The sequence below is a fragment of the Saimiri boliviensis genome, chromosome 8 (assembly GCF_048565385.1).
Source record: "Saimiri boliviensis isolate mSaiBol1 chromosome 8, mSaiBol1.pri, whole genome shotgun sequence".
NCBI classification, from domain to species: domain Eukaryota; kingdom Metazoa; phylum Chordata; class Mammalia; order Primates; family Cebidae; genus Saimiri; species Saimiri boliviensis.
Window position 1 is genome coordinate 43,094,258 of NC_133456.1, and position 27,833 is coordinate 43,122,090.

The window sequence follows — 27,833 nt, forward strand, 5'->3', positions numbered from 1 at the left end:
AACAATCTAACAATTCTCAGGGTTCCTTGCTATTCTCAAAAGAAAGAATACCAAAAAGAAAAGGTACACACCAACAAAAAAAATCTTGTGTTTACAAAATGAAGGTGCAAAAATCTGCACTGAGTTTTACTGGAAATCAATAGAGACAAAAATTTAAAAAGTTTAATGAAAAATTCTGTGGTTATTGGGACTTCTGCCCAAATAGAATATTAGGTAAAATGCTCTAGGACACAGGGAGAATGCCTGTAAGGTATTCCTTACAGCAGATAGCAAGCAATCACAAAAGTGGAAATCAAGCCATTACTCATAGCAGGACAGCCTGCATTATCCTCTCACAGATGCATCACTGGTGAGAGCTGATGAAGAAAAATGAAGGCTAAGAAGGAAAGGGAATAGTGCATCTTCTACATGTAACTTTCAGCAAACTTTGATGAGTTTCCTACCGTTTGCTTCCTTAAATTTCATTTAGAAAAATCATCTTGGTTAAGGCTGTTCAAGTGTGACTCTGCAACTAACCTAATGCGGCCCCTAATTACCATCCCCAACATTTGTTATACCGAACACCCGATTAAATACCCTCAGTTTAAAGTGGATCAAGATAACTTTGTGCTGATTCCATGAACAAGAACCTGTCAAATGACAAATCAATGTCTACTTTGGCGGATACTGTTTCCTATCAGATGGGCTTCCTATTTTCTTAAAACTTGCTTCTTGACCCTGGCAGCCTCCTGTCAGTCTACGTAACACCCTGGCTCCTAAAGCTAATACATTCTTATTTTCTGTTTCTCTAGTTTATCTATAGATTATACTGTTGACCTCTGCTATTATTTGGCAGAAGTCATCTGAAAGCCATTCATAGTGACCCTACCACAAAATTACAACTGCATTTCTTCAGAACCAACTTTACTTCCTAAAATATCTAATTCAGTTGCTCATGTTTTAAAACAGCTCATAAAAAAGAAGTGACACTTCTATGGTGCTGCTTACCCCCACCCACTTCGCCTATAATCAGAAAAAAAGATGAAAGGCAGGAAGTGGCCTATCAACACACAGCTCCCCTTTGAAGACAGATAGCAAAATATTGCAGTTAAAAGTATATTTGCAATTGCAAAGTTACTCTTCCTGAACAAATTCCAGATACAGTATCTATCTTTGATTTTACAAAAGCATTTTTCTCACTGTTCATAGCTGACATTGATGGTTTAGCTAGGCACCCCACTCTGAGCTGTGGGAAAAATGTTCCCTGAAATTCAATCATGTAGGTTTTCAGCTTTTAGTTGTCAGGCTAGAAGTAGCTGCTTTTGCTCTGCCACTGCTGCTTCCTTGGGTATTTCTGCTCGTCATGGTGATGTAGGAACTTGTCATAGCAACAGCATCCATTTGACTACCTGGGAGACCCTCTCAATCTCTCCTCTGGCAAGTCAGACAGTGTTGGAGAGTTACTCAGCATCTCCTTGGGCAGGGCCTATTATGTCAGAAACAAATACTGCAACTATGGGAAAAAATCTGAAGACCTTAAACTGAAACATAAAGTTTAAGTTTTATATTTAAAAATGGGATCTATTTCCTAACCTTTCATATTTACTGCTATGGCAAAAGTCTAATGATAATATGTAGAATGAAGCAAGCTTACTTTAAAACAATAAAAGTATCCCTATCATCTACATGATTCATATTAAACAATTACAGACGATAAATAGCACCCCATTACAGCATTAAAAAATTTTTTTTTCTTACCTGCAATAGGTATTGCTGAAGGCAATTTAGAATGACAATTTTCCACCTGGGGTCTTTTCACGCAGGAAGGAAACAACAGATATTGACATAGTAAAATAACAGAAAGGCTCTTTTTGATAACTTAAAGTTCATTTAGTGGAGAACAAGAGTAGCATCTAACTGAAGCCGAAGGAAGACTTAGAATTCTGGGTGAGAAGTTCCCATTACCACAATAGAATCTTTCTGGGTAAGAAAAAATAAAGCAGCTTTCGTGGAAAAGAACTACTCTTTTAAAGTTAACACATGTGCAGGCACACGCATGCCTACTTTCTACAAAGTGTAGAGCTGATAGATCCACAGATAGAAACTGGAAAACTGCTAACAGCACTTGGACCGTAAAGCATTCCCTGCTCTCATAAAACAGAGTTTTGTATGAACGTGACCTCTAATGCCAAATCTAACTTTTGGGACTCACCCATAAAGTCAGTAGTTAGTGCATTCTTGACTGACAGTAAAAGGAGCATTAACCACTCCAGTATGTGAACACGCAGTGACTAAGAGCATCTGCAGCAAAGTTAAGAAAGTAGAATTAAAGAATGACAATTCAAACAAGCAATGTGTATACCACTGCATCTATCAGTATTAGGCAAATGTGATCAAAAGTAAATCCTTATAATACCCTGAAGTTTTTCTTCTCTAGCAAAATAGCTATTTTCTTTTCCCTAAAAAAGAAAACTATGCTTCCCATCCTATCAAATGGCAGTGTTTTATGATACATAGTGAACATACGAGGAAGTATCTGTTTCTAAAATGTACAAGTTTATAGGGTATCACACCTTGAATCTCACCATCTTTGCAAAATCAAATAAAACGTTAAAATCAGAAGTGGGGGGGGGGGACCAAGGGCAGGCATAGGCATTTGATGGCAAAATTCATCAATAAAAAAAATTTTCATTAAATGCATGTACAGTAACATTCATGTACCATAATTCTAATGAAAAAGAAAACGGTTCAAGTATTTTTATGCCTAGCAAAAATGCTGGAAGGACAAACAACAAAATGTTCCCAGGGGATATGGAGGGGTATATGTATTGACTGGGACCTGTTTTTGTCTCCAAGCTTTCTGGTGTTATTCTCATTCAACATGTATTATTTTACAGACAAAAAAGAAAGTCAATAAGTTATTTTAAAATCGAATATTTTAAATGTGATTTAATGAAGGACAAAGTAACAGGCTTCTGAGGTATCAGATCCATATGCTGCAGTGGAAAGTGATTTTTTCTTCCTGATCCTTTCCGTGACAATGTGACATCTTTTCACACTTGCTCAAAATTAACTGCTTCACCACATAATTACTGCAACTGCAGCAAATGGGCCTTTTTGTCTGTAATTCAATTACTGCAGGAGGTCTTATAGTTTCAGTATTCAGAAGTGAAGCATTTACTTGACTGCATACATGGAAATAAAACAGACTCTCAACATATCATATGTTAATTAAGAATGAATTTTTAAATGCCATTGTTTGTTTATACTAGAGTCATCCTAGCTTATTAGCTAATGTTATGGGATCTAGTGGGAGAGCAGAAATATTGTTTCATGTCATTTCTAGGTAACTTAAGTGATTGCCCTGTTAGGATCAGAAGCCGGAGTTGGTTTGCTGGAGTAGGCCCCTTGGTCCCACAGTATTTTATTTACACAGCTACTGTCACAGTATCACCTTCTATAGAGGGTTTATTGTTTGCAGTTTGTCTTCCACACTTGATAGAAGCATATCTACTACAAAGAACGAATTCTTAGTGATGAATGAACAAGTGAACTGTCTTAGAAATAACCCAACTTGGGGAAAATGTCAGAGACAGCTTAAGAAATCATAGTGAATCATCCATAACCTCAGTCACACTGGGGGGGGAAAAACTATTAAACGTTCTTTCCATAAGAAAGGTTCCCAACAACTTAATTGTCTTTCCTTCCTCCAGCCTCACTCACCCTACCCATGTTCCTAACATCTTCATGAATTTATTTCACACCTGCTTTTAAAAAGAGTAACCAAATTAGTCTTATGTGAAGTACGCTTTTACACACTTGATTTTTACTAACTATAAACTGGCCTCTGGATTTCATTACACTGCACTGTTATGAGGCATGTTGAATGTGTGTGATTTTATTTCATGCTAGCTTTGTCAGTAGCTGCCGAAAATATGCTTTTGGTGCAACTTCCCCAGTGATCTAGACTGAGTTTTACGGTCAGCAGGTGTAAGATTCTGGAAATTTGTATTTACAGCCCCCGTTGCTAGCTTTACTCTGACAGGGAGAAATAAAATTTACCCTCAGTTAAGCAACTGGGTAAAACTATCCACAAGGTAGTTCACCTTAATAAAATAGTAAGTGTGGAAATCTCCAGAATTTCTTCAGGAAATTCTACCTTATTCTTTTGGTATATGGTATGCATCTTCAGAGTGCAAAGTGCAGACATTCACAATTACTTCTCTGGTTAGGTTTAACTTATGGTAATATCCAATAAACTAAAAATCAGCATTTCTCAGTGAGGAAGCTTTTGGCATCATGAGTGGGACAGTTCCTTACTAGGCAAGACTGTTTCACTTCCTGCTGAATTAACATATATCTAGGCTCTCTCCTGTCTTTTGACCTCTACACCCAATCCCAGACTGTAGCATTTCCCCAAATAATGTCCCACAAATTTCTAAACACTCCCTGTGGAGCTGCGAGATCCCTAGTTGAGAATCACTGCCCTAATAAACCCACTACATAAATTTGAATTTAAAAAATAATTTAAGACTCCTTAAAAAAGACATTTCATAAGACTATATTAACTAAACCTTTCCCCACCTATTTCAAGATACATACAAGACTAATCTACTATATTCTTAAGGTGTCCTTGGTGGATTTAAATATTTTCTGCATGACCTCCAGTTGATAACAATCCTGATACCATAAAACCATAAAACTTCCGTTAATATTTGTATGTCTATTTGTGTTGGCTTAATTTTGTTAAAACACATTACTAAAGCATTATTTATCAGCACTACCATCCCGAGGCTTCCACTATTCAGGTGTTATTTTGAAAAGCATTACGGGAAGAGAATGAACTCCCTCTGTGCTGGGCCACCACAATACACCACGAGGCACACTCCAAAAGCCAGTTACAAACACAACTTCTCCAAGTTTAGGGCTTCCTGGTAAGCAGAGCAATGCAAAACTGATAAGTCATTTCTAAAACATGAAGTGCAGTTCTAAAATGTTCAGAAGAGTAACAAAGATCCAATGTGTTTAATTTATGAAAGGTCACATGAAATTCTAAATCTGAACTTTCTTAAACTATAAGAACTTCATGATCACTCACTGTGTACATTGAAACTTGAGGGTCTTCCTTATCTACATGTGCAGCATGCCTTAACAGACCTGTCAACAATCGAAGCTTTTAAAAACTGCTATAGCGAGACCAAGCAATTCAACTGAATTCACACGCGGTCTCCTATAAATATTACATAAATAGTGGTTTCTGACTGAAAACTCAGCCTCTTTCTGCTCCTTCTTCCAACAAGCCACACTGTCAGATATGGGAAATCCTAATGCTTTCATAACTTTGGCTCTGTCACCTCTTCAAGTCAATCAACAATCTCATTTTACTTGGAAACTACTTCACCCTTAGTTTCTGCATGTCTACTACCGCTTGCACTCCTTGGCCTCCTCTTAAAAATATGAGGCTTCTGACATCTTATTTGGATTTTGGAATATTTGCTTTGTAAAGAGGTATTCCTAAGATGCGATACACAAGTCCAATTCAGGAGTAGCTCTAGTTAAAATGAGGAAGCCAGAAGGGTTCATTTACACCATCCTTAGACTTTACTCTGTGAAGAGCTTTTCCAGACCTTCCTAAGAACCAAAAAGCCCCATGCGGTCAGTGAGGAAGGTTTGGCTTGTTTCTCCATCATCCAAAAATAGGGCTCACTTGTCAAGGTCTGACAGACTTCTGGCCACAGTAACACTTAAGGGCTCAGCAGGAAGAATCTGAAATCCTGAATGACATTTCTACCGAGCTCTTGTTCCTCCCAGCCTTCCCTGATCCCTGGGACTCAAACCCTACTTTCTTACTGGAGGTGTTCATTGCTGATAGATGTTCTGTTTTAAAATGCCAGTTCTGAGTCTTTCCAGGATGTCACAGGCTGGGCTGTCCCGATGAGACAAGGGTTAAGTAACGTAATACATTAATACTCATTTTAGACTATGGCATCGGGAAAGAGTAATTTTTAGTGACTCTTCATGAAGGAAATTTTAGGTACTATGACCTCAAAATGAGAGGGGCTTTTTTATAAAGCCTTCACAGCACAAGTTCAGAGGAAAGAGAAAGCCTGGACCGCACTAATCCATTTCTCGTTTTGTTTGTTCATGTTTTTTGGTTTTTTTTTTTTCCATTTTATGAAGACGAAAGCAAGTAAGCAAGCACTTTAACAGAATCCTGTTGTTTCTGGAAGGATCTTTTCAATGTTGCTAGCCATACACTCTGCCCTTCTTGAAGACGAGAGATTTTATTTATCTTTGTATGCCCAGAGCTATTGTTGTGCCTGGCATATATTAGGTGCTTAATAAATGTCCATTAGATCAATGCCTCTGCTGCTGGGAAACCACACAGCTTCCACATTTAGCACAGTAGGACCTGGACAAGGCTGAGAAAATATGCAATTCAAGCCCAGAAAACTCCATGAGCCTGAATTTTGGGTAATATACATTAAATTATAACCCTGACATGTAAATTTCATACTAGTTAAAAATTATGTATCATCTGTGTCAAAGTAAGATATGCACTGTGTCAAACATAACTGTAATCTATATTATCTAGATTACAAACTTTACAACTTGTGATCTTACATTCAATAAGAAAATCTGATAGCACTGACGCCATTTCAAGAGAATCACAAAAATCCTTGGCCTTTTTTTTAAACTGAAGCCCTTAAACATGGCTTTGAAAGAAATCCCAGACCCTCCTGCTTAATTCTACTTGGCCTATGCCTTGTACCTCATGTGATTTGACATAAAATACAACTGTAAACTCTTTTTTCCTGAATTCGTAAACTTGCATCTACAAATTATTCGGTTATTGACAAACTGTGTAATCTTGGGCAAGTAACCTAACCTCTCTGTCCCTTGGCATCCTCATCTGTAAAAGGAAGAATAACAGTATCTAATTTATTGTGAGGATTAAGCCAATTTTTATATACACTGCTCAATAAGTGCATATGAAGGTTTGCTATCATCATTATAATTAATCATAGACTATAAACATTCAAATCAACTTGAAATAAACTACAAGTAACAACATTTTTTTTTTTTTTTTTTTTTTTTTTTTTTTTTTTTTTTGAGAAAGGGTCTTGCCCTGTTGCCCAGGCCTGAGTACAGTGGTGCAAACATGGCTCACTGCTATAGCCTTGACCTCCTGGACTCAAGTGATCTTCCCACCTCAGCCTCCAGAGTAGCTGAGACTACAGGCATGCCACACCCAGCTAATTTTTCAAATTTTTAGTAGAATTGGGGTCTTACTGTATTGCCTAGGCTTGTCTCAAACTTCTGGGCTCAAACAATCCTCCTGCCTCGGGTCCTCCCAAAGTGCTGGGATTACAGGCTTGAGCCAGGAATATAATAACTTCCAACCATTAACCTCATGTAACCAAAAAAAGTAGAAAATTCATTCAGCGTTATTAATTGAGAACCTATTATTAACCAGATGTTGTGCCAGGTTGACCTATGCTGCTTTAATTCATTGCTCTCATCAGTAAATACTGTTAGGTAAAGAAACACCTCTGCATGTCAAAAATCTGTGGGTAGAGAAAAAATAGGGGTGTGGGGCCAAAATATAAACAGCGGGAGCTTTGTTAAAATTTAACAATTTATAGTGACTAAGAATTCCATGAAATGCCTTTATTGGCATAAAAAGACGCTCAAGATAAGCAGGAACAAAGGTTGCATAGGATATAAGAGCCTGATTCCTTTTTTAAAATAATACACATAATAATATGTTTATATATACATAATCCCCCAAAAAAACCTGAAAGAATGAACACTAAATTTTTTACGACATTATCTATGATAAAATTTTTTGGTAATTCTATTTTGTAGCTTTTTAAAAAAATTTAAAATACATATAATTCAAAAATCAAAAAAGAAGACACTGGGGTATAATGTATAGCTCCATAAACAATGAGCTTTTTAAAATACTATAAGCTAAGGAGATTAACCAAATCATTCATAAATTTGTATGCACTTAAGAATAAGATTGTTAGCTTATTAATACAGATGTTTTCAACTTAGAAGTTAAAAATATCATTAGTGGAAAATGTCTTTAATATACCTAAGTTACTGAATATCATAGCCTAGTGTAGCTTAAACATGCTTGGAAAACTTTTAGTCTTCAATAAGTTATATAAGATATGCAACACTATTATAAAACAGGCCTTGTAAGGCGGGCAGATCACGAGGTCAAGAAATCGACACCATCCTGGCCAACGTGGTAAAACTCTGTCTCTACCAAAAATACAAAAATTAGCTCAGTGTGGGTGGTGCCTGCCTGTAATCCCAGCTATTCTGGAAGCTGAGGCAGGAGAATCGCTTGAACCCAGGAGGCAGAGGCTGCAGTGAGCTGAGATCGCACCACTGCACTCCAGCCTGGTGACAGAGCGAGACTCCATCTCAAAAAGAAAAAAAGGCTTTGTGTTAGATGATTTTGCCCACTTATAGGCTAATATAAGTGTTCTGAGCACGTGTAGGTAGGCTAAGTTATGATGTTTGGGAGGTTAGATGTATTAAATGCATTTTTGACAGGATATTTTCAACTATTTATAGTGAGCCTATCAGGATGTAGCCGCATTATAAGTCAAGGAGCATCTGTATTTGAAAAATAAATTCAATACTAAAAAATTTTTCACCGGATCAATGTTAATGGTTCTTAGAAGTTTAACTCTAAAAGAACTTTGGAACCATATCAAAATATAATCTATATCCAAAGCTTATCTTCTCACTAATGGATATTCCAGCAAGGGACTAATTTTCTATGCTTTCCATATTTTTACAAAATTAAGAATGTAAAATGGTTAGGAAAGCAAGTTTCCCAATTATTAATAAAGGTTACCAATGTCATGCTATGTTTGAGAACACATCAGGAATGTTCTAGAAATGTTTCCTATGGTGAGTGGGCAATATGACTAAATGACTGGATAAATTTTTTCACTTTAAGATTATTTTGAAGTACATATGAATCCATATATTCATGAACAACCAACCTTCAGAGAAAAAAAAAAACCGAAAACCTTTCTGTTCTAATTATACCCTCTTGTCAAGAATGCTACAGGATAATGCCAAACACAATTACAAGATGCCATCTAGTGGATGTTTTTATAAAATTTGTCTGCTTGCTTATATTTAAATCCTGATGAAATGATCTTTTAAAAAGCTATTCTGCATGAAAAAAATAGCTGTCCCTTATGGCACTTCCTCACCAATTAGTGGTCTGAGCTGGCGGACAACAACATATTTTAAACGCACACAACTCTGAATAGGCAATATTGATTTTAAATCTCAAGTTGAATATCTGCCACTAACAAAGAATAAGGAACAGCCCAATCATCTCCTAAGTGGTCCAGGACCTGTAAATGGTTGCATAACACAAGTTAGAAAGGAGACTCAATTTAACATGTGTGTATCATTCACTTCACATGATGATGGTAAAAGATTAGCATCATTATATCAGGACAGTAATTACTGCTGCCCTACACTATATGAAAACAAACTCACTTTTTCTAAATAAGCTATGTCTGATATTTAGAAATCAGTATAGGGTTTCCAGCAAAGCCTTGAAAGTGTTGCCACGTCGCTACATGTACACAGCGGCAAAGGCCCTCTTTTACCATCACGGTGGCAGTAACACAAGTCATGATCAATTAAAATGGAATTAATGAAATCAATTAAGGTAGCATAAATATATAATCAGGCAAAATGAAAGACTGATAACAAAACATTTACGTATAATATTAATCTGTGATAACTCAGAAACAATTTGTAATTAGACTTAATCAGATAAAATCCACGTCTACCCAAATTCCCTTAGTTATAGACTCATTGTTTTGTTTTGTTTTCATCTTTGGAAGCAGATTCTACAATTTTTTAAAAAAGCTTATAATTTTATAGATATTTTCAGATTCCAACACTGTATAACAGAAACTATCAATTTATTTGGAGAGCACCAGAGCACCTGTCTGATAATAAAAAGTTTTTACATTAAAAAGAGTTGTCTGCAGCCTGTCATAACTGACTTACCTAGAAAAATTCTGCATTTGTCACTGCTATTTCTGGTGCCGTATTTGATTTATAGGATAATTTGTTTAAAGAGCTACTCTTCTAAAAATGAAGCCCTTCAATATAGAATTGATCGGGACTGCAAATCTAGCCTTTGGAGATCATCTTGTTCCCCAATTTGCAGATGATGCAAACAAGACCCATAGGGGTTAAAGGTTAGTTTAAGTTCACCATACCGATTACTGGTAGAGTTAAGATCTCGGTCTCTTGACCACAAAATCAGAACTCTTTCCGCTATATCATACTGCCTCTTTTATTCTTCCCCAAATAGTAATAGAATGTCTCCTTTAAAGGCATCTTAAGGTGGTATAGTTTCATTTTTGATCTAAAAGGTCCATGCGGGAACTGCTGCCTAAGTGTATGAGATGCAAACAACACTGGGAGACCACAGAAAAGACTCATCAGTTATTTGAAGTGGGAATCTGTGTTGTTCACTAAGAGGACACAAGGAGCTGCTTCTGCTTCCTATCAGCACAGTCCTTAAGCTACTTGAGGCTGAGGGAGCACCCTTTCCTCCGCAGGTGCTCAAAACATGATGGCCAATAAACAGAAGTTCACAAACTAACCCTCAGTATTACAGAAGAAAAGCTCTGATTTCCCTCAAAACTGCCATCTCTTGCCTCGTATCATCTCAGAGTAAGTATAGATACACTACACTCCTTCAGCTCTGAGCCCATTCCATCTCCAGGGTCCGAAACTTTAATCTGGATCTTCCTATCAGATTAATGGCAGTTGACATCGTGCAACTTTTAAACTATAGTTAAAATGTCCTTTTTGTTATTCTTCTGCAACTTACTTCTTACTATTCATAAACCATATTCTGACATAATAACTGTACACATAAGTGGAAGTCTGAAAACACAGACTCTCTAAGCAGCAGCATGCCTTGGCTAAATCACCTAACCTCCCAATCTCAGGTTCCCTCTTTCGTGTCTGGAGATGGCTGGCCCTTCCACTCTAAATTACTCTAAGGCTGTTATTTCTTAAAAACACTCTGCAACAAATTCAACAAAACAGAAGTTATCAGGCCTTGCCCTAACACTACCTCTTAGCAAAGGCTTTAACAGAAGTCTGAGGAGTGTAGTGATAGGACCAAATCTAAAAGGAGTTCTTTGTAAGATCACATGTGAATTGCTTTTGAGAAAGTCTCTTTAGATGTCTTACTTTGGCTCCTCTTCTATACAAACGGCTGTGGGAGCCTAAGAAAAGCAGCTTTCAAACGTGCAAGTATACAGATTTGGTTCTGCTGCCGCCAGGCTGTAGCTGCTGCCAGGGGAAAGAAGTGAGTCAAAGCAATTCTATGCATCGCATGCCTCAATGTCTTCCTTCACTTGGCAACAACACACTGGGATCAGTCATCCAGCTAAACGTCCAGAGTCCCAAAGTCATTACTAGTGCAAGGGTTTCTAGTCTAAAACTTCCCGGGTGATGTAAAAGTTTAAAATCAATACAAAGTGGGGGTCTTTTAATGTTACTATTAAATGACTAGAATAATCTGTGAAAAATTAGAAGGGTAGTGAGACAATGACTTAGGAATTCTATAATGTGTGTGTTAGAACTTTCAGATACATCTTTCTGGCTTGAAGGCATTATGGTACTTATTAAGAATTAAGTAGAATCAAAAGGCAGTCTTTAGTATTAGTTACACGGTCAGAATTTCCCAAGATATTTACATGTGAACGCCTCATTTTCAAGCTCCTCTGACATGTATTTCCAATTTTTAAGGGACTACAGATGATTTAGTGACACATTCTTTTCCCTTGAAAAATGTATCATCACAAGTATTATTAATGGTTTGGGTTAAATTATATCATATATAAGTTTCAATGCATTTTTTTTTCTAAAGAAGAGTAATTAACTTTACATTTTGTGGCCATACTACTCCATAAAGAACAGTTCACATCTGTCCACCAACATAAATAAAATACTTGAAGACCGTCATGAGGACAGTACCTCTTTTGTCAAACTGTTCTATGTGTGTTTTACAGGAAATGAGACTTCCAAACGTAGAAAAGGTATCTGTTTATACAAGAAGACATGTATTTCTAACAAGTAGTCTTCTTAATTTTAAAAGCAGTTCTACATGTAGTATTTTATGGTAATTTTCAAGAGTTTAGTCAAGTGCTGCCCAGAATAACAGAAATTTCTAAGAAAAAATTTGAAATGGGTCTTACTATAATAATTATTTGTTGTCTTAATAATGAGAAATTTGTAAAGTGGAAAACTTTACTGTAAGGAGGCATACTTTTTATCAGTATTATTTGCATTCTTTGATAGTCTTAGAATTTTAACTTTTGCCTATGCTCTCAATTTTTTGGGGGACTATACAACGGTTAAAAAGGAAACAAACAATGTGATTCATGTGAAGCTTTTGGGGGGTAGGCGGGTAGGTACAGAAGCCAAAAAACTGGGGTTTAAAAAAATGTAGATTAAAGCTTTATTAAAAACAGATTGTAAATGGCCATTTTATCAGAAATTGTTGAGCCTTTATCAGCATAATACGAAAACTCACTACCATACCCCAAGAAAAACTCTTTGCCCTAATCAAACAAATCTAATTGTCATTACATCCCATATAAGGTTTTGCATCTCCTTAGAGAAAGGAATGTTTTCTCTAACACTTGTTCACGTTTCTTCATTATTAAAAGTCTGTTAATGTGAAACTCTTTATTATTAACTCCTGTTAATCTCATCTAACTTGATTTAGGAATAATCTGCTACTCATTTTGAACTCCCACTTTCCTCTTCATTTAACATCACTAAATTATAGAAGTTAGAATATACTTCAGAGATTATCCAATTTAACTCCCTTACTGAAAAAAAAAGAAAATTCAGGTCAAAATTAAGAAATTTGCTCAGAACCTCTTCAAGATGAAAGAGCTGGGGCTAGTACAAAGTCATCCATGGGGTTAATTTTTCATTTTCATTTATCACTGAGAAAGACTTAACAATTCTGAAGCCAACCAAAATTTATTTAATTTTTAAAAAATGACTTGTGATACTCTTCACAAAGGATAAAATTTTACTTCATTAAAATTTACTTCATTAACATGACCAACAGTCATTCCACATTCAAAGTAAATATAGTGAGCACCCAAGGCTATGCCAGGCCCTTTGAAAACAAAAGGCAAAACAACATATGAGAAGTAAAAATTTATCATAGGATCCTGATATTTCAGCACACTGTACTCCCAAGGGACTCTACCACTTAATAAAAATATACCCTAGTTTGATACTCTTCCTCTATTCTGGTTGCTTTGTTTTACCATTCCCTACTTCAGCCTCTAAATAATTCATACCTTATACTGAAGAGATGTTATCTTGAGGAACTGGCAATAGTACAACACAGCTTCAAAAATATACACTTTCTACCTGAACTACAAAATGTTTTCAACTCTTTTCATGAAATATCACATTCAGCTTATGCTTGAAAACTGCAGTCATATTATCCTAGATCCCTTTTAACTCAAAATATCACTTTGTATCACAGGGTTATAACATAGCGAGGACCTTTCTCCTAATAGGTCAAATCCTCTCAAGACTTACTTTGTAGATTGTGTTTTGAAGATAAGAACAATATGAATATGTGAAATAATTAAATAATAGTTACTTTACACTTGGGGAGCTAAGGTGAAGAGATACTTAAGGTCTCATGCAAGTGACTCTAACACATCTGCTCTAATTCTCAATTTAACAGTCCAGACATAAGATTATGCCTCATTAGAAAGTTTTCAAACAGAAGGCATCATTTCCAATTTACCTCCAAGTTTCAAATAAAATACACTACGTGTGGATATCATAACTTCAAATTTTCATTTTATCACTGGTTAAAATGTGGTGTTTAGGATTTTTCTAACCCATGTTGATCTTTCTGTAGTTGTATGAGATAAAGAATCACAAGCAGACACTTTGCAAGATTTTTCAAGAAGGATCTCAGAATATAGAATCTTAAAACTAGCCTTCATTTGTGTGGTCGTTATTCTTGTCGCACACTATTCCATTACGAATATTTACTTATGTCAGAGACTTAACAACACTCTTTTGCTCCCTACATATTTACAGCAATGGTCTCTCAAGGAGGCAATGAATTTGCAGTGCTATATGGATCTGATAAAATGTGTGAACTGTTTTATTCTGCTGCTCTCAATTTTACAATTCTGAAAAGTCTTTTTTTGGGATATGTCTCTCCATATGTTTCTGGCCTTGTCCATGTCATTCTTTGAGATGACTTCCTTCAGTGAACGAAAGCATTCACTTTCTTTCACCAGGTAATACACACACCTAAAATTATGATTATTTTTTCTCAGCTTGTGAATAACATTGAGATGTAACTCTTGTTAGGTCAATCTTGAAATGAAGATTCAAAGTTTTCCTCTGAGGATCAGAAAAATAATTCAAAAGAAATACTGAGCTCTATCACTTAAGCTCTCTTCACAGTCTCAATGGTGTTTAGGCTCAAATCTCTCCACATTTTAAGATAAAAATACACTACATGTGGATTTCAAAACTTCAAGTTACAGACAGAAGCTCTTATTACAGCAGCCAAAATCTAATCTGAATGCTTATTTTGATTTCTTTGCACTACCCAAAATCAAATAACTTTTGTTGGGCAACTGCAGACACTCGGCTGAGTCAATGAACATATTTAAGACAGCTGCTTCTTGTTTGTGAACCCAAAACTATTTTTACTGAAGGAAGTGCAGGTTATACAATGAAAAAAAATCAGAATCCCCCCGAAAATCAAAAAAGTATGTCCAACAGAAAGGATCCATTTAACATGTTTAAGGATGAAATAGCAATCTGATCTATGTAAATCTCAGAACACAACTAACAGATCCTCCTCAACTAACCACCACATTTTTTGAAAAATTGTTTTTAGGAAAAAGTGACCAATTATAAAAAGCTAACATCAATTAAGAAGAAACAAACACCAACCACCCAGAAAGTCTTGTGCAGGGAGTGCAGAGGTGGTGATTTGTTGGTGTTGATAGTGGGCAATTAACTGGGTGTTAGTACCTACCTCTTTAAACATCTGTAAAATAATTATTATTCATTAAAGTGATCATCTCATTAAAAAATAAGCTTCCTTCTAGTATTTCTTATTAAACCAGTCAACTGAATTACATTTTTATATTTATAATACAAATACAAAACTAAAAAGTTAGAAAACCAGAAAGCTTTCAATGAATGATGGAACCAAAAATCTTTCCTAAATATTCCTGTTTCTTCCAAAATTTTTATTCTTTTTAAAATTTTTATTTTATTTCTTAATTGACATGTAACAGCTACATGTAACATGTAACATGTACATATTTATGGCGTTCATATTTCAGTACATACGATGTATAGTAATCAGATCAGGGTAATTATTGTGTATCCATCATCCCAAACATTTATCACTTCTTCCTGTTGGGAACACTGAGTATCTTCCTTCTAGCTATTTGAAACTACATATTATTGTTAACTACAGTCATTCTAGAATGGTATAACACTAGAACTTATTCCTGCTATTTAGCTGTAATTTTATATCCTTTAACAAACCTCATCATTTTTATTCTTAAAAATTAAGACATTAGCTTCATTTCTTAACATATTAAAATTGATATTTGGTAGAAAATAGTCTTATTGTATGTTTTAAATTGATATATTAATAAAATATATTAATGACCTATTTTGTTCACTGACATTTTCTCTGAATTTAAAGTTCATTTCCTCAAATGCTGTGATTAAGAAATAGTTAAATCTAATTAGCTATGTCTAATGCATAACATCTGATTCAAACTCAGGTGTACTAATGTACATGAAAGAATGTATATAAGAATATATATGAATATAACCCTAATTTGGATGGATTTCATAATTCCTAATAAAGTAACATTTTGCAAATAAGAACTAAAAAGTTATCAGTTTTCCATTTCCATGTTCATGAGTCAGAACAGGGGTGTTAAAAGGCTTAGCAACTTGGCAGTCAGGCCTGGCTATGAATTTTGACCACTAGTAGTTATCTAAGGACCTCTGTTCATTAATCTATAAAAGAAGACTAGTGCCTACTTCATAGGATGGTGACAATGGAAACAGATAATAAATGTGAAAAATCCCTTTCAGAGTACCTCATATATGCTGCCTTGCATACATATTGTTAAAAATACATATTTCCTTCCCTCTTCAATCCCTTTGGCACCATTTCAACCCAAGAGGTAACTATAGCAGTTCCTAAGGGATAATCCCCATTCAAACTAATCTCTATCAGATTTACTTAGAATCATGCTTTGAGCTTTTCACTCCCTGAAATCAAACGCTTCAGTGGCTCTTGCCGGTCTACTCCTAGAATTTGATTCCTTAGCCTAGTATTCTGCATCTTTTTGGTGTCCCTTCCCATGTCACTCCCTGCCCATACACTCAAAACATGGCCTCAAACTTCCTTTGCCTTTTACTATATCCTAGATGTATTCAAGGCCCAGCTCCCTGCAATTGAGTGCTTTTACGCTTCTTATCATTTGTCCAGAGATACCTTATTTAAAATAGTCCTTCTCTCTTTCTCTCAAGGCAAGTCACATATGATCCTAGGCAAAATAACATCTCCTTCCTCTACGTTCTTAATTCAACAGCATGAGCCATAAACTGCCTTGTGATACTATTCTGTTATTATCTCAAATGATAATTTTAAATCTGTGACTCAGCCTCTTACAGTACCTCTACTTTAGAAACATTCACATTACCACCATCATCTTCATCACCATCTAGTCTCTTAATTATAGGCAGGAAGTCTTAAAGTTCCCATAGAAGATCGTAGATTTAAATCTCTGAAGTTAACCTTGTCTATGATTCATTCTTTCTCTAACTTTAACCTCTGAATGTAGGAGGGGGATGGGAAAAAGTAGGTGTCCCTTATTTGTCTTTGAAACAGCCACAAAAGCGTAAATCAAGAAAAAGGAGAACGCAGTCCCATCATGATTTTGTCAGCCACAGTAAGTGCAAAACGTAAGAGCCAGAACCTCTATGTGAAAACTGTCTCGGAAGCCATTTAAATGCAAATAATTTCAAACAAATCAACAAAAGTCTCCAGCACATTTTTTAAAGAGTGAAAGAAAAGAAAACATACTCAAATCAATCCTTGATTAAGCTCCAATGAGTGCAGAAGAAAGGCTTTCTCCATGAGCCTTATTTCGGAAGGAACAGCTGACTGGATGACTCCATTCAGTGAAAATCAGACCCACTCCTGCCTTGGCACTGAGCGCTATTAGTTCTCTGACTCAGAGTTCCAGAGCACAGACTTTCCTAGGTCCAGAGTGGTTCTTAACAGCTTGCTGGTTACTAAGGGATGAAAACGCAAACCCCATGTTTACTGGGCAGCTCTGGGCTCACCGAAATAACACTGCCATCAACCTGCCACAACATCTATAGGTGACGTATAGGGGTTAAGTAACAGGGAATAACTATAAATGGATGAAAACGGCAGCCAAGAATCCTCTAAGCTCAAAACACACCTTAACTTAAGGGCAATAATGTCACCATTCAAATGAGACACAGTGCTTGCCTGGCACAGGGGAAAGGAGTGGCGTCCACTAGCTGAGCACAAGAGATGTACAGATTCCGAGTATGATTTGCTGGGAGAAAACAGTTTGGCATGTACAGAGAAGGCCATATTTAGTAATCTTCAACACCATAAAATGTAGGTGAGCTTCCTAGAAGGGTCCCAATCACTCAAAACAAATATCAATATTAAGGTACAGCTGCTCTACTTTCTGTTCCATTGTTTTTATAAAAGCAATCAGCAATTTATTTTTCAGATTTAATAAAACCTAATCAGGCTTTTGGAAATGTGAATTTTTATAGCTAAGATAAATAAATGGAAATATACTAGAAAACATTCAACAAAACAGATTCATTGCGCACCTCTTTTCATCAAAATTACAGATCCATTGAACATTTTCCTTTTTTGTTTTCAAATATAAGTTATAAGACAAAATGAATATTGTTATTCAACCAACACCTAAATCTGAATGAAACTATTCAGTTATTTTAATAAAATACTTTCTAATAATATAGATAAATCTATTTTTAGAGTACTTACTTGAGTAAAGCTCAACATTGAGATTAATTTTATATTACCAACTTCACTGTATAATACATATAAGAATAAAAAATACATAGTTCAAAATGTATTCTTAATTTAGCATTTTTAAAACCTTTTCCAAATTAAGCAGCTCCATCCAGTACAGAATCTGTCATAAATGCATTTTCTAGAATCCTCAGAAAGAAAATTTTATATCATATATTTATATATTTATAAATGTTTCTACTGTATTTAAGGATGACCCAACCTATTTCATTAATAATATAGTTTATTTTTAATATTCGTTACAACTTAAATCATTAGAGAATATATGGCTTTCAGAAGACAAGACATTAAATTAAAATAAGAATACAAAATGAGTGTTGCAGGTTTTATGAAGCACTTTCAAGTCTGTCTAAATTAATAAAAGACCAAGCGAATTAGTACTACAAAAGAAACTCTTATCACTGATAATTTAAAATATTAATGTGAATACTTAACAGGTCAAGCCTTTTACATTAATGCAACACACATTATAATAATGGTTAGAATGAACATTCTCCTATCAGTAAAGTTTTCATGTCAGGTAATTTCTCCTATTTTTTTCCTGATAAGCATAAAAGAATGTTTCTCTCCTTGAATTCCTGAGGAACAAAAAGTCATCTGTTTTTCTTGAGATAGGGTGGTATTAACTGCTTCTCTGGAGAACGGAACATTTGGCATAGTATGTTTCCTTAAGAGTTTTGTCAAGCAAGCAGTTAGGAGGGGTGAATTCTCACAGACAGTCTGGCTTCTTGTTCCTCATGGCTGTACAGCCCAGTGAATCTTGGGTATTTTATGTGTATGGAGGCTGGAGGTAGGAGGTTAACAACTAGACTTTCAATAATAAATAATTTGACATTTTTAAAACTTAAAATTTGATTTAGAATTCAGTTAGTGTTATTAAAAATAAACCCTTCATTGAATAAGTTTCCCCCTTTTCCTCGTTTTTTAGTTGTAAAATTTTTCTTCCGCCTTCTCATCTTACACTAAAAGTTGGAAGACTTATATGGAATCTTTACAAACCAGATCTATAGTATCACAAGGAGCATAAAGTGTCCACTGGCTAAGCACAACAGAAATGTACACATTCTGTATCCCTGAATAAAGGTCAGGAAGAGTCTATACTTGACCTTGATTAAAGACCAAATACATAGTTTTCTGGCTAGGACCCTCATGAGTGACTGGGCCATGGTTACAATTGACAGAGAATTAAAAGGAAGTTGTTTCCCTTCCCATTGTAGCTTGATCTCTGGCACCTTTTTTGCCTTTGGTGCAGAGTTCAAAAGTACTCACAAGATGAATCCAGGACCAGTAACACATCTAGGATATATTAGTCACGTGATAATCTGGAGTCCAATAACTCCTTGGAAGTGGTTTAGTGATTCCCTCCAATAGTAACGGAAAGATTGAATGACGGTAGCGAGGAAAAAAGTTAGGCTCTCACTCACCAGTCACCTTGAGCTGAGGTGTCCCTAGCGGAGGAACCACAACAGAAAGGAAGAAACAACTTGCCTCCAGCGCCAGGTGCAGAGAGACACACTGACTCTAAGGAAAGCCCAACACAAAGAACCAGTGCTGACTCAAAGATGGTAACTAGAGTGTGAGAAAGTCATGGGGTTATGCTGTAGAGCAAGTAGCAAAGGGTAGGATGAGTTGCCCCGATCATGGCTGTAGTGTTACGGGAAGAGAAGAAGGAACAAGAGGCCAGAGCGCAAGCATTAGCATTAAACAATGCCTGGGTTGCCTGATAAATGAAATCGGGAGGCCAAAGTCATTTATTATACTAGAACAAATACACCCTACGGAATAGAGAGGAAGACAAGTTTAATGTATGCCCCCACTCGCTGGGGTTATGAGAGACAGTAACTGGCAGGTTGCTGTGACACAGTTATGGGCCTCAAACCCAGTAAGGTAGACAGATTCAGACCCTGGTAATGGTGCCCAGATAAATAGTGAGAAAGTGTTTTTCATTTCAATTAGAAGATAGAATACAAAATTGTGGTGTCAAAAGGAGTCTTACAGACCACTGATCTACCACTGTAATTTTTCAAACAAAGTAAAGTAAAGCTCAAGGAGAAATGACTGGCTATGGTTTAATAAAGGTACTTACTAGCAAAACTACTTACAGTCTCATTATTTTTGCCTAGAGCTTTTAAGGAAATTATTGTAGCTAAGCAGATTATTGTACAAATTATTGTACATCTTTCCTTTCTACATTCAATAAATACCCACTGAATAAGTGCCAGGAAATAGGATAGATCCTGGTATTTCCTGGGAAACATCAGGAGACACATGTAGTAGTGGCAGCAAGTTTGAAAAAAGACAAAATACTGAGATGAGTTAACTAAAATTATGAAACACCAAGTACCCATTAAGAGATTAGGAAGAACTTTTGATATTAAAATTGGAACAGAGTATAAAAATATAATCAGATACCAAATGAATCATTGGCTAAGAAAAACAAAAGAGGGTGAAGGTCAGAAAAGGGAACTTGAGTCGTTTACTCAAGCTTTTGGAACTTCTGCAATACCGAACAAAACACGGGTTGATCAAGGGCACTGCAGCTTGCAAACAGTCCTCTGTGGGTCACTCTATCTCAACAATAATTAGGGGAAAAAGAAAAGGAAAGTATATTTCTCTGCACAAACTGTCTTTCTTAGAAGTCAGAAATAGCTGACAGTTTTCATTTATCACTAGAGAACATTTATTCTTATGATAAGGTTTTCTGGAGGCAAAAATTTAGTGAGCAAACATATCCAGCTATTTCAGGATGTCCAGATTTAAATGAGTTTGAGAAAAGGTGAGTGACAACTGGGAAACTGAGAAAAATAAAAGCAGCTGCTGCAAAAAGCAAAACTAACTTGTAAAAACTGCGGGTCATCAGGGTTTTTATTAAGATGATGTTTATAGGCAAACTGAAAATTTTTTTCTATTTTAAACCTCTGCCCAGATATAGTCATATTCATGCAAAGGATCATTCATAAAGATACAGAGAATATATTAAATAAAAATCTAGTAATTTTAAAGAACTATAGGAGGTAGAGAGAGGGAATACTTACATTCTGTTAGTGGATATAAAACATAACAAGTTCTATGGAAATCCACGTGGCATTATCTTGTAGAATTTCAGGTTGGGCATATCCTATCCCAACAATTCTACTTCTAAACATATATTCTGAAGAAATAATATGTACATAAAGAGGGTATATACAGGGCTCAAGAACTTTTCCTCTGCTGCTTTATTTCCAATGACAAGAAAGAAAGAAAGAAAGAAAGAAAGAAAGAAAGAAAGAAAGGAAGGAAGGAAAAGAAAACAAAAGAAAACAAAAGAAAGAAAGGAGAGAGAGAGAGAGAAAGAGAGAGAGAAGGAATGAAGGTAGGTAGGCAGGAAGGAAGGAAGGAAGGAAGGGGAGGGAGGAGGGGAGGGAGGGAGGGAAGGAGGGAGGGAGGGAGGGAAGAAGGAAAATAGCCTAAATTGTGGTATTTTCATACAATAAAAGACTATACATATACGACAATAAATGAATTACAAAGACAAGCAGGAATGACTCATAAATATAATGTAGCACAGGAAAAATAGTTCTTACAGAAGAAAACATGGACTATTTACTATTAAATTTTAAAACAAGCAAAACAATGTAGGGGGTACATAAGTATGAGAAAAACAACAAAGAAAAACACATAATAAACTCAACATTAAGGACTGTGGTGAGGGGGTAAAGAGAGGCAATATAATCTGTGAGGGCACATTGTGGGCTACAAAAAAAAACAGTAATGTTCTATTCTCAAACTAGTGGTAGGTTCTCAGTTATTCATATTACTGCTATTCTTTGTACCTTACCTTCATAGCGTAAAAATTTTTGTGTAGGGTAGCAAAAAGAAATTATCATATTTTAGATTTATCCTGCTTCTAAAGCTAAAACTGCAAAATTATAAACACAGAAAATGGTAGAGAAGGTAGAATAAAGGGTGTTAATTATAACCACAAACTTATTTCTCAAGTTAATACAATTTTTTGTTTAAAAGGCATATATGTAGCTTGCAGACCATAGGTTCATACAGAGAGTCTAATTCACCATTTCTAATATCTAATTCAGTATTATGATATTATACCTGTTACCACTGTGAAACTCAGTTTTCTAACATGTTTTATTAGCAGAAGGTATAAAAGGTCATTAATTTCCATGCACAATAAATATTCTTGTATCTATAGCATTTTCTGTAGCTATAAGCATTCTTATATATACAGCAGTCTTACTTTAAAAAGCTCTCAGAAAGAACACTATACTTAACTATTTTAAAGGTATTTTTAAGTATCTGCAAGTAGAAAGTACCTTGCATGTACTCAGGACTCCATAAAATTATCTCTTTTCATTCACATCACTTTTTGAGGTAAATATTTCCAGCCTTAGGTTTATACATGTGGAAATTGAGATTCAGCATTGTGAAGTACATTGCCTAATGTTTAAAAGCTAGCATAGTTGGGATTCAAACCATATCCAACTCTGATATCCAAATGTGAAAACCATTTATCTACTAGCTAGGACTGTCTAAATATACAACAGCAAAAATAAATTTCTAATGCAAAATAAATAAATAAATAAATAAAACAGACTTGTTATATTTCAGCGTACTATTTCAGTGTATGGTATCATTTAGAATGCATCCCTAAATCATGTTCTAATGTTCTGTATCAATTTTATGTCATAGTACTTCTTTATTACTTCATATAATCACAATTTACACCTAAACCCTATAAATTCTAAAACTGGCAGTGGATATCAATTATGTTTATGGAAAGTCTCAACTTGGCTGTACTTCTTTTCCTAACTGGAATTTCTCTAAGACTGGAAGTAAAGTTAGCTATTGGTAGGCTGAAACCTAGCACTTTCATTTCATTATCCTCCCGTCAGGGATTCACTCACAGAGAAGCAAACGGGCTTGCCAAGCCCCACAGAAATTACTCACTTCCATTCTCTCTTTCCTCACATCTCTCATCCAAATGTACTTTAAAACCTAATTTTAAACTCATGCAGGAAATCTGATTAATACCACCTGGCTTTCTCTACTCCATTAACCCTAGGCCCCATCAGCACACATGAAATACAATTCCTTTATATGATTGTCAGCTTTTTAATTTGTCGTCGTCGTTTTCATTTGCATGTTTGTCTAGCCCGCAAGAACCACAAATTTATTTCTTCTGTCCTGTATCCTAACAAATTTTTCTTCCCCGAAAGGACCACCAACTATGCTGGGTGAACAGTAGTCACTTAACAAATGCTGAATGACTTACTACAGTGGAACAATTCGCCTCTGGTATTTCTCAATATCCCAGTGAATCCTCCACATCTATAACATGCTGGAGATGATACCAGGTACCGCTAGAGGCTTGGGGTCTTCCTGAGGGTGCCTGGGACAAGAAAAACACAGAGAGACCAGAGACAGTCAGGAGAAACACAGAGAGAGGAAACATGGAAATAAACAGGGGACAGAAATAAAGAGTTGAGAGGAGCAAAAGAGTCAGAAGTCGACGGAGAGATTAAGCAGCCAGAGAAATCACAGACAGGAAGCTGGCAATCTGCATTTGGGTTTTGGTTTTGAAACCACATTTTTGGTACTATTTGCTCATGTAATAGGTGCCCTCATGTTACTAAATCTGTGATACAGTCAACCACTTTGAAGTTATTGCCATGGTTTTCCTGAGCTTGTAATATTACCTATTAAAACTCATCTTCACAAGGTTTTGAGATGTATACGTACATGTTTGGAGATACATATATACATGCAATCCTCCAAACAACCCAGTTGCAAATAAGGAAATATTTTTTCCAGTTTAGAAAATGAAGGTCAGAGAGGTAATGTGACTTGTCCAAGACACAAGCAAATAAATGATAATCAAGGCCCCAAAATTTTCTGATTCTAAAATCTATTGCTTTTTCTGATATCCTTATGTTGTCCCTAGTAGAATATTACACAAATTCAAACTGGTTTTGTAAATAAAATTCAAATAAACATAATTAAGGATAAAAGTTTTCTATCTTATGGGACACTGAATTACTCAGGCTACTCACTAGGATATTTTTAAGATAAACCAGACAAAAATAAATCTGAATAAAAATATCAGCATAATAGAAAATTTAGTACAGGAATGAAATTAAGTGAACAGTCACTTGACAAAATTTTTAAAAGGGGCCTAGAGTTAGTTCATTTGCTTCTGCAACTTGATAATTTCAGTCTTAATGATTCAACACATTTCAGTTAACTGGAAAGATAAACCAATGTTCAACATTTCAATGAATTCTCACAGCTAAGTATTAGTAAAAGAACTGGTGCTCAAAACTATCTGTTCTCCCTCATAACATCTCACCTAAAGTCTACACTGCACTCCAGTTTCAGGGTACTTCATGGAGCAGAAGTTATACAATGTATTGCTCTTTGTATGCATTAGTATTTTCTTTACTCTTCTAAATAATCATGCCCTTTTAGTGACATTCAATGTAATTGCCAGAAAATCTCCTTTGATAAAAGTATAAGCATGTTATTGGATACAACAAAATAAGACAATAAGAACACAAAGAAATTTCTATTCAACTGTGTATCAATATATTTTCCATCATGTTCAGAAATTTTCAAACCAGAAATTGTCAAATAAAGACTAACGTACAGTACTGCTCTGCCCTCTAGTGACTAGCTAGGTTTTGTGAGCTACATGCTATTTTTTTTTTTTAAGTGCTTTTTGCGCAATACTTAGGATTAAAAAAAATTACGTGATGGGTTCTTTTTGTCATTTAAGAAGTGAACAAAAAGTACTGGTCAACTTTTAAGGTATGAGTGGTATGAACACAATGCAGGAAAGAGACTAAAGTTGAACAAGTTCTTTCCATCGGGCCACCCAAGTATTGCAAACTATAAAAAAAAATTAATCTGTTCCAATCCTTACATCTTTATGAAATTTATTTGGAAAAGTCAAATAATTCCACTACAAATTTCTTTGTTAAAAACCTTATAAATTTCTTAACTTATCCAATTAGTCAATTATATTATTTCAGAGTCTGAATTATCAAGATGAGTGATGCTATTATATATCAGGCACAGATGAACACTTTTCTACTAATTATAAAAGAGCAAAAATGCTTAATACAAAACTATACTGAACATAATTTACCGTTAATTGCTCAAGTGGTACTTGAAGATTTTGCTGAACCCCAGTGTCATTAGAAAACTCACTATCACTTCACTGATACGTGTGGAAACATTAATCAAGGACGCCAGTTCAGACAGAGCTATTACATAGAGATTCACCCTCCTACTACAACGGAGGGAATCTGTCATATTATACATCTTTCTTAATTTCTCCCGCTATAAACCTCTTGCTAGGAACTAATGCGTTCTAGAACAGCATTTCTCCTCTCATTAAACCCAGTGTACCACTTCTGTGTCTACACACTTATGTTAAAAATAAAAATGGCATTCATGCACATGAAAATGTAAAAGGATACCCAAACATGTGAGGAAAATCTATAGGCAGTGTGGTGGTGTGGTGAGAAGCACAAACCCTGTAGCCACACAACCTGAATTTGAATTCTAGCTTTGCCACTTATTAGCAGCATAACCTTGGGAAGCTAAGTTCACCTCTGTTCTTCACCTCTCTAGTTTCCTCATCTAAAAAATGAGAGGAAAAAGAGGCATCTACCAGTAGTAAGTAAAGGCTATATCTTGATAAGTATCTGGATTACACAGATGTATGCATTTGTCAAAACTAAGAAAATGTACTTTTAAGATGTGTGCATGCCAATGAATGTAGACTTAACATAAAAAATACATAAATATTGAACTGTAGTTAATATAAATATTATATAAATGCTGAAACATTTAGGGAGGTGTAGTGATGTCTATAATTTATTTTCAGATGCATCAAAAAGTGAGTTGAATTGATGAAGGATAGAGAGATGGACAGATGATAAATATGTAATAAAATAAATAGAATAAAATGTTAATGGCCAAGTCTAGGTGGTAGTATATGAGCTTCATAATATAATGTTTGGGGAAAATATACTTACTTCTCATCAGACTGATGTGAAGATTAAATACATAAACAGTATTAAATATAAAGAAGAGTGTCTGACTTAACAGTGGCATCTGACAAGATGTTTATTTAAGCAAATGAAAAGTAACGATCTGTTCTTTCCAAGTTGGTAGGAAAGGGGAGGAAAGTAATAAGGGACTGAGTTCCCAAACTGGGGTCAGTAGTTGCCAACAAAGGTGTTACAGGTCGAATTTCAGATACATCATAAAACTACACAGACTATGCAAAGAACATAGTCTTTGAAAGTAAGAATGAGCTGGATTTGAATCCTGCATCTGTTTTTAACAAGTCGAGAGGCTCAGACAATCTATTTAAATGTTATGAGACTCAGTTCTCTCACATACATTTAAGGGTCACTGTGAAGACAGGAAGAAAAATAAATAAACATACACATACACACACACACACACACACACACACACACACACACACATAGAAATTAGCACACAAAAGACAACAGCTATAGTTTTTAATCATTATAATTATCATCACTACCTAGGGTGAGTCTTATATATCTTTACCACCATCCTCTGAAGATGAAAACCAAAGTGGCTATGTATCTGGTTCTTAGACTGGAAACTGCGTATCAGTTGGCCCAACTACTCCGAAGGCTTTCGAAAGGGTCTTTATTAAAAGAGTGCACCTTATTCTAAGTTTCACTAAGTGTGAAAGAAGAGCTGGCAATGACAGGAAATTCATTATTCATTCCTCTGTAAGGCCAATTATAATAAATATTAGACAAGTAAGGCATTTGAAAGTATGTTTGCTGATGGCATTTTAAAGAAAATCACTTCAGTGCATTTGAGGAAATGATATTATTACCTGGATAAGCCTTGATTTAAAATAGTCTAAGGTAACATATTTAAAGAATATTCCAACTACACTTATAGAAGATGAGTTCTATGCTCCGAGAGAAAGGATCTGTAAATCATTATGGATTACTCAATGAAGACAGTGACTCAACACACAGTTTCAGCTAAAAAGAAAATCAAGAACTTGACACTCAAAGAAGCAATATTTGAAAGATTTTACAACATGGCTATTTCATTGACTGCTCTATAAAAACTCCTTTCTCCAAAGGTTATTCGCTCCTCGGTTACTAACTCAAGAAACTTTTTTAGGCATTTAGATGTCCCTAAATTTTCAATACTGTAGATCTTGAAACTCTTCCCCATCTTGCACAGCATGATTCTGCTTTTCCCACTACAGATCTAAGTGGTTTTCTTTCCTTTAGACTTCCCTTAACAAAGGATAGGTAAGTATTTTCAACAGTTTCACCTCAGGCATATTACCTTTCACCAATTTTCAAAGTTTCAGCTCTTATCTCTCTCTCAAATTAAATCTATCTTCAGCCTGAATCTCTACCAAACTCATCGCAAATTTACAAATACATCCTAAATACAATGCCATGGATATTCTCTGTGTTTCAAATCCAATCCATCCCAAACTTCACCTCCCCCTCCCACAAATCAGTAATACTAGTATCTCCTTGCTTCTGACGGCAATACTAACACTCTTGTGAACTTAAATTTAAAACCTATCTTGACTTCTTTTATGTACCCTTCACTG

The 27,833-nt window shown here is 35.4% G+C and overlaps 1 protein-coding gene across 12 annotated transcripts in view; it reads right to left on the reverse strand.

The window, feature by feature from the left end:
- Positions 1 to 27,833, reverse strand: part of BBX (BBX high mobility group box domain containing) — a 277,630-nt gene that overhangs the window by 118,108 nt on the left and 131,689 nt on the right. The window contains exon 4 of one of the 12 annotated variants that reach the window (XM_039477309.2): positions 23,472 to 23,588. The exons of the other annotated variants lie outside the window; for them this stretch is intronic. The gene's annotated coding sequence lies outside the window, so the exon portion shown is untranslated. The remainder of the gene's footprint in view (positions 1 to 23,471; positions 23,589 to 27,833) is intronic. 12 annotated transcript variants of the gene reach the window in all.